Below are 13338 nucleotides of genomic sequence, written 5' to 3' on the forward strand. Positions count from 1 at the left end.
CTTCTGCCTCCGCCATGGTGGAGACCGTGGCGAAGGCGGAAGGGAAAGAGTGCCCCCACGGCACAGGCCCGCCCGCGGATCGGTGGGCCCCGATCGCAGGCCAGGCACCGTGGGGGCACCCCCCGGGGCCAGATCGCCCCGCGCCCCCCCCAGGACCCTGGAGCCCGCCCGCGCCGCCTTGTCCCGCCGGTAAGGTAGGTGGTTTAATCTATGCCGGCGGGACAGGCATTTTAGCGGCGGGACTTCGGCCCATTCGGACCGGAGAATCGCGCGGGGGGGCCCGCCCCCGCCGAATCTCCGGTGCCGGAGACTTTGGCAACCGGCGGGGGCGGGATTCACGCCAGTCCCCAGCGATTCTCCGACCCGGCGGGGGTCGGAGAATCTCGCCCCTGATGTTGCATTGCAGCTGATTTTGGGGCAGCTTCTGAGACAGGGTGGATGCTGAAAGGATGTTTCTCCTAGTGGGAGAGAGTAGGACACGGTTTAACAATAAGGGACCTCCCATTGAAGAAGTAGCTGTGGGGAAACATTTCTCTCATGGATCATGTGTCTTTTGACCTCTCTTCCCCCAGAGAATGGTGGAGGCAGGGCCATTGAATATATTTAAGGCTGATTTGGATAGATTATTGACTAATGAATGAGTCAAAGGTTATCGGGGGTTGGGTGGGACTACAGAGTTGTGGCCACAATCAGATCAGCCATGATTTTACTGAATAGTGGAGCAGGCTCGAGGGGCCGAGTGGTCTTGTCCATAGCGGGGGGGGGGGCGGGGGTGAAAGGAAGATTCGTGACCATGTCCCTATTTCATCCCATCATTTCCTATGGACAGTGGAACTGCCTGTCCATATTTAGGAGTAAGCATGGAAATGAGGTGCTGATGATATGACAAACTCAGATTTCCATCATTTGTTATTACTGACTTATTTCCGTCGAGGCTTAATCACTCAATACATTGGTCATTCCTTCATAGCACTGAGCCAAAGACCTGGAATTCTCAACCTAACAACCTTGAGGTAACACCTTCACCACATGGACTACTGTAGCTCAGAAAAATGCTCGCATGACACCACTTTCCCAAGTGCAACCTGGATGGAAAATAAATGCCAGCCTGACCTGCGATGACCACTCTACAGGAATGAGTAAAAAAGCATTTTCTCCTTTAATTCCTTGAGCAATATATCCCATCTGGAGATTTAATGGTCACTCATTTAGTGGGCCAAGATGGTCAGCATGACTCAGGGGTAGCATATTCATGTCAATGTCATTTGGTTATGGGATCAAAGCCCACATTAGCATATGTGTGACACTCCAGTGCAATACTGAGGGAATCTTGCATTGCCGGGGTGCCCTTTTTCAGATGAGATATTAAATCCTGCTTGTCTGATAGGCTGGGTGTAAATGTTCCCTCAGCATTTTCTAAAAGAAGAGCAACCAACGTTACCAAAACTGGTCCGTCTTCACATTCTTGCTTCTGGGATCTTATTGTGCATGACTTTACTGTCATGTTTGCTTACCTAACAGCAGTGACTACACTCCATCAGTTGTGAAGCATCCCCTGCTTCAGGGATGTGCTGATAACATGAAAGGTGCTTGATGTGTTAGGCAGGTCGGTTCGGTGTGGACTGCATTTGATGCAGCGATGCGAGTAACAGACCTGTAACACTGTAGAAGATCCAACACGGTTTTATTGAACGATAGAACTAACATACATATTTAACTGTGGGTCGACACTATACTGGACTGACTGGAGACCTTGTACTAGCCTGACCAGATTTACTGCACTGTGCTAGCTCGCGGACTCTGACTGTCTCAGTGGCTGGGTCCAGAGAGAGCGGGAAACCTAGTGCCCTCTGGCTTTATAGTGGTGGTGTCCTGTCTGGTGATTGGCTGCACTGTGCTGTGTGCTTACTGGTCATCCTGTGAGTCAATCACTGCCTGTCTGCACTTCATCATATACATGCATGGATATTATGACATCTCCCCTTTTTAATTAAAAAAAATATTACGGTGTGGATGCTTATAAATATATATCTATATATGTGCCTGACTATATACAGAAAGATGTCTAAATGAACATATATACATAGGAAGGTTGCGATAATGCAGATACATAGCAAAACTAAACAATATTTACAGAGGTCCAATTGGTGAAGTCACAAAAATGTACAAAAGCTCAGTCTATAGATTCAGTCTTTGTGGTGGGCGACAAATTCTTGTTGATCGCCGCAGAAGCAGATTCGGAGCTGCCTGCGCTTGGAGAGGCGGGATCGCTGGCATCGCGGTGGGCGCGTAGACCGGCAGGATTGCTGGTAGATCGGTGGCCTCGTGGTAGGGTACGTCTGTAGAAGGCATCGTAGGCGGTAGGGCACGCCGGTCAGGTAGCGGGCGTGGAACTCTTCGCAGTGCCCGTCTGTTGCGCCATAGCAGGGAGCCATCAGCCATGCGGACAAGGAATGATCTTGGGGCCACTTGTTTGAGCACAACAGCTGTGGCTGACCAGCCGCCCTCAGGCAACTCTACGCGAACATGATCAGTTGGGGCCAGCTCGGGCAGATCCGTGGCATGGGCATCGTACGTGGGTCCGTTGCTGCTGCATTTTCTGTAGGACCGGGAGGTGGTCAAGGTCGGGAATGTGGATGGCTGGAACTGTGGTCCTCAGAGTGCGATTCATGAGCATCTGGGCTGGAGACAATCCAGTGGACAGTGGGGTCGCCCTGTATGCCAGCATCGCCAGGTTAAAATTGGAGCCTGAATCTGCAGCTTTGCACAGCAGCCGCTTTACAATGTGGACACTTTTTTCAGCCTTCCCGTTTGACTGCGGGTAGTGGGGACTGGAGGTAACGTGGCGGAAGTTGTAGGACTGTGCGAAGTCAGACCATTCCTGGCTGTAAAAGCAAGGATTGCTATCGCTCATTACCGTGAGCAGTATCCCATGTCTGGCGAACGTTTCTTTGCAGGCTTTGATTACCGTCTTCGATGTGAGGTCGGACAGTTTCACTACTTCTGGGTAACTGGAGACGTAGTCGACCAGGAGTACGTAGTCACGCCCCTTAGCGTGGAAAAGGTCTACACTGACTTTGGACCACAGAGAGGTCACGATCTCGTACTGCTGCAACGTTTCTTTGGGTTGAGCTGGTTGAAACTTCTGATAGGTAGGGCAATTGAGGACTGTGTCGGCAATGTCCTGGCTAATCCCCGGCCAATAGACCACCTCTCGAGCTCTGCTTAGGCATTTCTCGACCCCAAGGTGACCCTCATGGAGTTCGCCCAGCACCATAGCACGCATACTTTGAGGAATTACAATTCTGTCGCGTTTCAGAAGGATTCCCTCCACCACTTTCAGGTCGTCTTTTACGTTATAGAACTGGGGACATTGTCCTTTCTGCCAGCCATTGCTGAGGTGCTGCATTACGCACTGCAGCAGAGGATCCTTGGTTGTCTCCTCATGAATTTGGACCACCCGTTCGTCGGAGGCCGGAAGGTTCGAGGCACACAACTGCACTTGGGATTCTATGTGGCAAATGAAGTCACTTTGTTCATGCGGTGTGGTAATGGACCTGGAGAGGGCATCTGCAACGATCAGCTCTTTACCTGGCGTGTAGACCAGTTCGAAGTCGTAGCGTCGTAGCTTTAGAAAAATACACTGTAACCGAGGTGTCATGTCGTTTAAATCCTTCTGGATTATGTGGACTAGAGGCCTGTGGTCCGTCTCTACCGTGAATTTCGGCAGGCCATAAACATAGTTATGGAACTTGACTATTCCTGTTAGGAGGCCCAGACACACCTTCTCAATCTGAGCGTACCGTTGCTCAGTGGGCATCATGGCCCTGGAGGCATACGCCACTGGAGCCCAGGACGAGGACTCATCTCGCTGAAGGAGCACCGCCCCAATGCCGTCCTGGCTTGCATCAGTTGATATCTAGGTTTCCTTGGTTGGGTCAAAGAACGCTAGGACCGGGACTGTCGTGAGTTTTGCTTTCAGCTCACGCCATTCCTCTTCATGCGTGGGCAGCCACTGGAATTCCGTCGACTTTTTGACGAGATGGCGGAGGACCGTGGTGTGGGATGCCATATTGGGAATGAATCTCCTGAGGAAATTGACCATTCCGAGAAGGCAGAGGGCCACCTTTTTGTCCTCCAGGGACTTCATGGTGTTGATCACCGAGATCTTGTCGGCGTCTGGCCGTACGCCCTGCTGCGAGATGTGGTCACCTAGGAATTTGATCTCCGATTAACCAAATGAGCACTTGGCCCTGTTGAGCTGAAGACCATGTTCATGGATTCTTTGGAATACCTCCTTGAGGCGAGTGATGTGTTCTTGGGGCGTTGTGGACCAGATAATGACATTGTCAACATACACTCGCACCCCCTCGATGCCCTCCATCATCTGTTCGATGATGCGGTGAAATACTTCAGAGGCAGATATGATGCCAAAAGGCATCCGGTTGTAGCAGTAACGACCAAACGGGGTGTTGAACGTGCACAACTTGCGACTGGACGCGTCCAGTTGTATTTTCCAAAAACCCTTGGAGGCGTTGAGCTTAGTGAAGAATTTGGCATGAGCCATCTCACTGGTCAACTCTTCACGTTTTGGTATCGGGTAATGCTCCCGCATGATGTTGCGGTTTAGATCCTTAGGGTCAATGCAAATGCGAAGCTCCCCTGATGGCTTCTTGACGCAGACCATGGAGCTGACCCAGTCTGTGGGCTCTGTGACCTTTGATATGATGCCCTGGTCTTGGAGGTCCTGTAATTGCTTCTTCAGACGATCCTTGAGGGGCGCCGGCACCCAGCGTGGTGCATGAATTACAGGGGTGGCATTCGGCTTGAGCAAGATTTTGTATCAGTATGGGAGCGAGCCCATTCCGTCGAACACGCTGTGGTACTACGTGATGATGTCATCTATGTCGGCTTGCAAGTTTCCATCGGGCGAGGCCGTCGCCGGTGATGATGACATGGTGTGGACATGTTGAATAAGGTTCAGGAGTTTGCAGGCATGAGCACCGAGCAGGGATGCTCTGTCAGGCCTGACGATTTCAAACCGCAGCGTCGCCTTATTGGATACCCGCAGTTGACACGAGCTACTGGCAGCTATGGCATTGCCATTGTAGTCAAGGAGCTGGCAGGCCGGTGGAAGAATGCTTGGTTTGGCGTGGATGGTGTCGAGATCGGATTTCGAGATGAGGTTTGCCGATGCGCCGGTGTCCAGTTTGAACCGGATGCGGGCCTTGTTCACTGTGAGGACAGCAGATCACTCGTCGTCGGGATCCACACTGAGGATCGAGAGGCGTTTCGCCGTTGTGGTGGAAGGAGCGCATGTGTAGTTATGATGCCCACCCGGTATGGGGACTTGAGGCACTCAGCATCAGGGTCTGTTGGGCTGTCAGGTTCGTACTCTGGCATGCCTTGTTGTATTGAGCAGAAACCTCTGCGCCGCAGCTGGGATCGCTGGCTGCTGAGCGGTGGAGCAGATCTGCAAAGGGCTGCGTAGTGGCCAAGCTTGCCACACTGTAGACGCCAGCATCCTTTTGACGGACATTGCCACTTTAAATGGGCGGAGCCACAACTCGGGCATGTCATGACGCCGACGTCAGCGCGTTCCGTGCGCCATCGCGCATGCGCAGTGCGGTCGGTCAACGTACGTACCTGCGCAGTCGGGTTGTCGGGCTCGTCGTCCACTCGGTCGTGGCGCGCATGCGCCGGGATCCGAGAAAAGCGAGCGAAACGGCCACTCTCCTCGATGCTCAGCTCCTGCATTTATGCCGTTCCGCCTCATGGGAGGCCAGCTTCGCAGTTTCTGCCGCCCTGATGTGGGAGTAACGATTCTTAGCATGCTCATGGACAACGCACGTCTCGATAGCAACAAAGAGGGTCAACTGTTTGACTTTCAGGAGCTGCTGCCGAAGGGAGTCGGAGTGGACCCCGAAAACGATCTGATCCCGGATCATGGAATCAGCCGTCGAGTCATAGTTACATGACTGCGCTAGGATGCGGAGATGGGTGACGTAGCACTGAAAAGGTTCATCCTTACCCTGAAGCCTCTGCTGGAAAACATACCGTTCACAGCTCTCATTCACCTCAATGTCGCAGTGGCTGTCAAACTTCAACAGGACTGTTTTGAATTTTGTTTTGTCTTCGCCGTCAGCGGACGGGAGGGAGTTGTACATGTGGATGGCGTGGTCCCCCGCAGTGGAGAGAAATAGCGCGATCTTCCTGGCATCCGATGCTGCTTCGAGGTCGGAGGCCTCGATGTACCAGAGGAACTTTTGCTTGAAGAGCTTCCAATTTGCGCCGAGGTTGCCGGAGATGCGGAGCTGCGGAGGAGGCTGGATGTTTTCCATGTCACTGGAAGGCTGCTTGCTGGTCAATGCTGCTTCACTCGAGGTAGCTATTTAGCCCTGTGCTAAATTATGGTTCTTTCTTACTTTCTTCCCTTCCATTTCTTTCCTTTACTATTTTCTTTTTTTTTGGAAAACATTTTATTGAAGGCATTTTAAATTTATACATCACAAAAATATAAAAGCCAACCGCAGCAACAGGTAACACCCCCCCGCATCCCCGCATCCCCCGAGCAACAACCCTCACTCATCCTGCTGCCACCCTGGCCCCTGCCTCCCTTTTCCAACTCATCGTAACCTGCCCCCCAAACAAACTGTAAATAACACCCCCCCCCCCCCCGCCAACCCCGCTGACAACTCAATACTCCTTAAAGAAGTCGATGACCAGCTTCTACCTCAAGGTGAACCCCTCCCCCACCTCTCGAATGGCAAACTTAATTTTTTCCAAATTCAGGAACTCTGTCAAAAATCGCTCACCCACACCCCCTACCTTTTGGCGGCTCCGATTCCCGCCACCACAGCAAAATCCGTCTCTGGGCCACCAGGGAGGCGAAGGCCAAGACGTTGGCCACTCTGCCCATCTGAACTCCCGGATCCTCCGACACTCCAAATATCGCCACCTCCAGACTCGGAGCTATCTCTACCCTCAGAATCCTTGACATTATGTCCGAAAATCCCTTCCAAAACTCCCTCAACCTCGGACATGTCCAAAAGATATGTACATGGTTTGCCGTCTCCCCACACACAGCCCACACCTATCCTCCACTCCCGAAAAGAATAGACTCGTCCTGGACACCGTCATGTGAGCTCTATGCTTAAATTGGATAAGACTTGGTCTAACACACGCCGAGGACTCATTCACCGTCTGCAAGGCTTCCCTCCACACTCTGGCCCTCAATGTCCCCCCTCCCAACTCCTCCCCCCACTTGTACCTGACCGCCTCCACGGGAGCACACTGCTTCTTCATCAGCTCCCCATACATTTCTGCAATTCCACCCTCCCTAATTTCATCCTCGGACAGTAGCTTATCCTGCAGCAGCAGGGGAAGCAGCGTCGGAAAGGATGGCACCTCCTTCCCAATGAAGTCCCTAACCTGCAGACACCTGAACCTATTCCCCTTTGGTAGTTGGTACGTCTCCTCAAGCTCTTCCAGGTCTGCAAACATTTCTCACAAACAAATCCCTGAAATACTCTATGGCATGGTAGCACAGTGGTTAGCACTATTGCTACACAGCTCCAGGGACCCAGGTTTGATTCCCGGCTTGGGTCACTGACTGTGCCGGGTCTGCACGTTCTCCCCGTGTCTGCGTGGGTTTTCTCCGGGTGCTCCGGTTTCCTCCCACAAGTCCTGAAAGACGTGCTTGACAGGTGAATTGGACATTCTGTGCAGGGTAGGTGGCCTTTCCCGTGCACACAAGCCTTAAAATCATCCCATTCATCTTCCTGAAAAAGGACTTGGGCACAAAAATCGGGAGATTCTGAAATACAAACAAAACCTTCGGCAACACCGTCATCTGCACTGTTGCTTCACGGCGCCAGGGACCCGGGTTAGTTTCTCGGCTTTGGTCACTGTCTGTGCAGGGTGGCACAGTGGTGAAGTGGTTAGCACTGCTGGCTCATGGTGCCGAGGACCCGGGTTCGATTCCCGGCCCTGGATCACTCTCCGTGTGGAGTTTGCACATTCTTCCCGTGTCTGCGTGGATCTCACCCCCACAACCCAAAGATATGCAGGGGAGGTGGACTGGCCACGCTAAATTGCCCCTTAATTGGAAAAAAAATGAATTGGGTACTTACATTTTCTTTTAACCCTTACCGTCTACACCTGCCCCACCAAAGACAATGGAAGCACATCTCACCTCTTGAAGTTCGCCTTCATCCCCTCTACCAGCGGTGCCAAGTTCAGCTTGTGCAGCAGGGCCAAAATCCACACCACCTGTATCCCAAGATAGCGAAAGCCCGCCCCCGGCATCCGGAACGGCAATTCTTCTAATCTCCTCTCCTGTCCCCTGCATTAATTGGGAACACCTCACTTTTCCCCATATTCAGCTTGAACCCCGAAAAGTAGCCGAACTCTTCCAGAATTCCCATGATCCTATCGAATCTCCCGAGCGGATCCAAAATATACAGCAGGCGGTCATCTGCGTACAAAGAAACTCGGTGCTCAACACGCCCCACTCAATCCACCTTCACCCCCACGAGCCCCTAAGCACCATTGCCAATGACTCTTATCGCTAGGGCAAGAGCAGCGAAGAGTGTAGGCACCCCTGCCTCATCCCCCGGTGTAACCCAAAGTCATCTGAACTAACCCTTTTCATCCAAACACTCGCCTCAGGTGCCTTGTACAGCAGCTGAACGCAATCCACAAACCCCTGCCCAAACCCAAACCAACCCAACACCTCAAACAGATACGCCCATTTTCCCCAATCGAATGCCTTCTCTGCGTCCATTGGCACCGATCGAGTATTTCAGGGATTTGTTTGTGGAGAAAGGAGGTGCCCACAATCGGAAACCCCATTGGACAGCTGCCAGGATAGAGGATCCTGCTGCCGGCGGGGGCACGCTGCACCAGAAAACGGGTGTGGCAGGACGGAGAACCCCGCCCCACAATCGCCAAATACTCCAATCCAACCACCTCCTAACAACAAGACCTTGTCTTACACAAATAAATCTATCCGAGAAGTACGAGAACTCCTTCGCCTTCAGCCTCTCCTGCAGCCGTGGGCGCAACCCCCCCCCCCAAGACCTGAATAACCCCCTCGACGTAGCCAAAACCTTCATGGACTGAGGGCACGACTGGTCAAACCTAGGATAAAGAACCATATTAAAAACTCCCCCCATGGTTAGCACTGCTGCCTCACGGCGCCGAGGTCCCAGGTTCGATCCCGGCTCTGGGTCACTGTCGTGTGGAGTTTGCACATTCCCCCCGTGCCCGTGTTTGCCATGGGTTTTGCCCCCACAACTCAAAGATGTGCAGAGTAGGTGGCTTGGCCACACTAAATTGACCCTCAATTGGAAAAAATGAATTGGGCATATAAATTTAAAAAAAATAAAAATAAATCTCCCCCCATAATTAGCCGGTACATGTCCAAGCCTGGAATCCTCCCTAGAATCCACCGCAAGAAATCAACATCATCCCCATTTAGGGCATATACATTCTGTAGGACCACAGGCATCCCTCTAGCTTCCCGCTAACCATCACTAACCCATCCCCACGATTGGTTGCAATACTGCTGACCCAAAGGCCACCCTCTTGTTGACCAGCACCACCTCCCTGCTCATAGATCATAGAATTTACAGTGCAGAAGGAGGCCATTCGGCCCATCGAGTCTGCACTGGCTCTTGGAAAGAGCACCCTATTTAAGCCCACGCCTCCACCCCATCCCCGTAACCCGATCCAACCTAAGGGCAATTTAACATGGCCAATCCACCTAACCTGCTCATCTTCATATCCATCCCCAAGTGGGACACCTCTCCCACTCAGCCCTTCCTCAACCTCGTCGGGTGCCCCAGCTTCAGGTGCGTCTCCTGAAGAAACACATCGTCCACCTTCAAACTGCTTAGATGTACGTAAACACGCAACCTTTTGACTGAGACACTTAAACCCTTTACATTCCACGTAATCAGCCAGGTCGGAGGGTTAACTGCCCCCTCCCCTCACCAATCAGCTATAAACACTCTTTAGCCAGCTCCCCCAGGTCCACACCTCACTCACCCTTGGGCCCTCTCTAAGATGTCTGCCGCTATTTCCTCTTAACCAACTGCGTCTCATGAACACCACCCTTGTCAGTATCCCCCCCCCCCCCCCTGCTCCCCTCCATAAACACAGGCAAACAAAACCCAACCACCCCTCCTCCTCCCCCACATCTTCCACTTCACACCTGTTAACTAGCTAACCAGCTAGCATTGTGGCCCCCACTCGAGGCCTTCCTTTGCTATTTTTGATCTCCACTCAAACTGATTCTACATATTGATCCTTTGAACCAAAATCATTTCTTACTGCTGTACTAATCTCATTCTTTATTCACGGAACTAACCCAACTCCTTTTCCTTTCTCCCCATCCTTCTGAAATGTCAAATACCCTGGAATATTCAGGTTGCAGCCCTGGTCACTTTGCAACCATGGGCAAGATTTTCCAGCCTTTTCCACCAGTGGGATTTTACGGTCCCACCGAAGGTGACCTCCGTGGCGGGTTCCCAGGTGGCCGGACGGGTGAGCCACGCAAAATGGGGTAGATATCGGCAGGATCGTAAAATCCTACCGACAGCCAATGGTGGGCTGCCTCCACCACCAGAAAACACGCCGTCATGAGGGCTGGAAAATGCTGGTCCATGTCACTGTAATGGCTCACATATCATACTCATTTATTTCTATTTGTCCCGTCAGGTCATCCATCTTGTTACGAATGCCCCTTGCACTCAGATAAAGAACCTTTCATTCCATCTTTCTACTGTTATTTTCTAATCTGATCATATTTGTTGGTGCACTCTTATATTTGTACCCTCTGTCTCTCATACTCCAGTTGACATTACCCGTATCACTATGCTGCACTCTAGTCATGTCCTTCGTCTTCAACTTTCCAAATCCTTCTTCATGTGGATCCTCTCCCCACCTCTCTAATGATCTTAAAGCCCTCTATACAGACCTAGTTATATGAATCACCAGGACACTGGTCCCAGCACAGTTCAGGTGAAGGATGTCCCAATGGTCCAGCTCCCAGTACTCGTGCCAATGGTCAATGATTTCTCCCACACCAATTCTTGAGCCACGCACTCAGCTCTCTGATCTTATTTATCCTGTGCCAGTTGGCTTGTGGTTCAGGTAGTAATCTAGAGATTATTACCTTTGTGATTCTGCTTTTTAATTTAGCCCCTATCTTTTCATTTTTAGTTTTGCCTGCATTGTTGGTATCCATATTGCCGAACCAAGAGAGGAAGGGTGAAAAATAACTCTCCTATTCTCCTACTACAGCTTTGACCAGAAAAGTTTTTTTTAAATTTAGAAATGATTTGCTTTGCCAATACTGCAGGAGCCCATTATGCACGCCTTCGGATTACAAATAATTAGTCTGACAGTGTTTCTGAGTTTAAACAAAGAGCAAGATAGGTTTATTGACACTAATTTCCATTAAAAAAACTTGGTAAATCACAACCACCATTCATATGTCACACATATTAGTACAGATGGTAGAATAAGAGGATAGGTTTAAAGGTTTTTACAGTTTGCAAAGAAGATAAACAAACGCAGGAATATACGGTTAAGTGTCCCTTGATGTGGTGATTCCATGTTGTGGCCGTTTTGGTTCAGTTGTCTTCCTGGGTGTCATTGTATGGAGTAGATTTCCATATTTTATTCCCAAAGGATTTCGGTTGACAGTATATTGCTCTTCTCAGGTGTGGGCGGCAGGGTTACACAGTGATTAGCACGGTTGCTTCACAACACCAGGGTCCCAGGTTCGATTCCTGGCTTGGGTCACTGTGCAGAGTCCGCACGTTCTCTCCGTGTCTACATGGGTTTCCTCTGGGTGCTCCGGTTTCCTCCCACAAGTCCCGAAAGACGAACTGTTAGGCAATTTGGACATTCTGAATTCTTCATTAGTGTACCTGAACAGGCGCCGGAATGTGGCAATGAGGGGATTTTCACAGTAACTTCATTGCAGTGTTAATGTAAGCCTACTTGTGACACTAATAAAGATTATTATTATTGATTGTTTTGCAAATGGTCAATGATTTCTCATTGCAACATGGATATGAAATTGGCTGAGTAATGGGAAACGGAGCGTAATGGTTAATGGATGTTTTTCGGATTGGAGTAAGATTTATTAGAGATACAATATGGAGTTTAACTAGTGATGCTATAAATTCAGTCAACTATATATCTTGCCAGTACCAGTTTAAACCACGGTCCCAGTTTAGAGAGAGAGACGACAAACTTAAAACTCACCGAACACCAACCTGCCCACCTAATTAAAGTCTCGAGGATCTCACTTTTTCAGCTCCCTTTGTTGGATCGCTCCTTTTTTATCAGAAGACCAGACAGCACCTCTTCCCCCACTGCATCAAATTCCCTCACTTTCCAAACTCCCAGAGTTAAACACTCTGCCTACTGTGCTCAGGTGAAAGCTGCATTTTTGTGCTACTATATCAATGCCTTAGATGAAAGGATTGCGTGTATTGTGCCCAGGTTTGCTGGGAATGTAAGCTATCAGGAGGGCACAAAGAAATGAAATTATAATTTGGAACAAACTTAAGCACCTGAGAAAATGTGGCTTAGTTAAGGAAGGCCAACATGAATTTGTGAACGGCAAACATGTTTAGTTAACTTGCCTGAGTTGTTTGATGAGATAACAAAGAGGGTTGATGAGGTGTACACGAGCTTCCAAAAGGCATTTGATAAACTGTCATACAGCAGACTGTGAACAAAGTTAGAACTCATGGAATAAATGGGACAGAAGCAACATGGATATGAAATTGGCTGAGTAATGGGAAACGGAGCGTAATGGTTAATGGATGTTTTTCGGATTGGAGTAAGATTTATCGTGAAGTTCCCCAGGGGTTGGTGTTGGGATCATTGCTTTTCCTGATGTATATTAGTGACCTAGACATTGGTGTACAGGGCAAAATTGGTGGACGATGCAAAACTTGGAAGGAATGTAAATTGTGAGGAGGATTCAAATGGAGCGGGCAGACAAGTGGCAGATACAATTTAATGCAGAGATGGGTGAAGTGAATCATTTTGGTAGGAAGCACGTGGAGAGACAATATAAAATAGTGGGTACAATTCTAAAGGGAGTGCAGATCAGAGGGGTCAGGGTGTATATGTGCATAAAACATTAAAAGTGGTAGGACAGGTAGAGAACGCGATTAATAAAGCGTACAGTATCCTACACTTTATTATAGAGCACAAGGGCAAGGAGGTTATGTTAAGCTAGAATGGAACACTGGTTCAGCCTCAGATGGAGTATTGCATCCAGTTCTGGATGAGAAGGCTTTAGGGAGAGTG

The 13338-nt window shown here is 50.1% G+C and overlaps 1 protein-coding gene across 1 annotated transcript in view; it reads left to right on the top strand.

Moving 5' to 3' along the window:
- LOC140428772 (uncharacterized protein C13orf42) overlaps positions 1-13338 on the top strand; it is a 35552-nt gene that overhangs the window by 691 nt on the left and 21523 nt on the right. The gene's annotated exons all lie outside the window — the stretch shown is intronic.

This window comes from Scyliorhinus torazame, chromosome 8 (genome assembly GCF_047496885.1).
Source record: "Scyliorhinus torazame isolate Kashiwa2021f chromosome 8, sScyTor2.1, whole genome shotgun sequence".
NCBI classification, from domain to species: domain Eukaryota; kingdom Metazoa; phylum Chordata; class Chondrichthyes; order Carcharhiniformes; family Scyliorhinidae; genus Scyliorhinus; species Scyliorhinus torazame.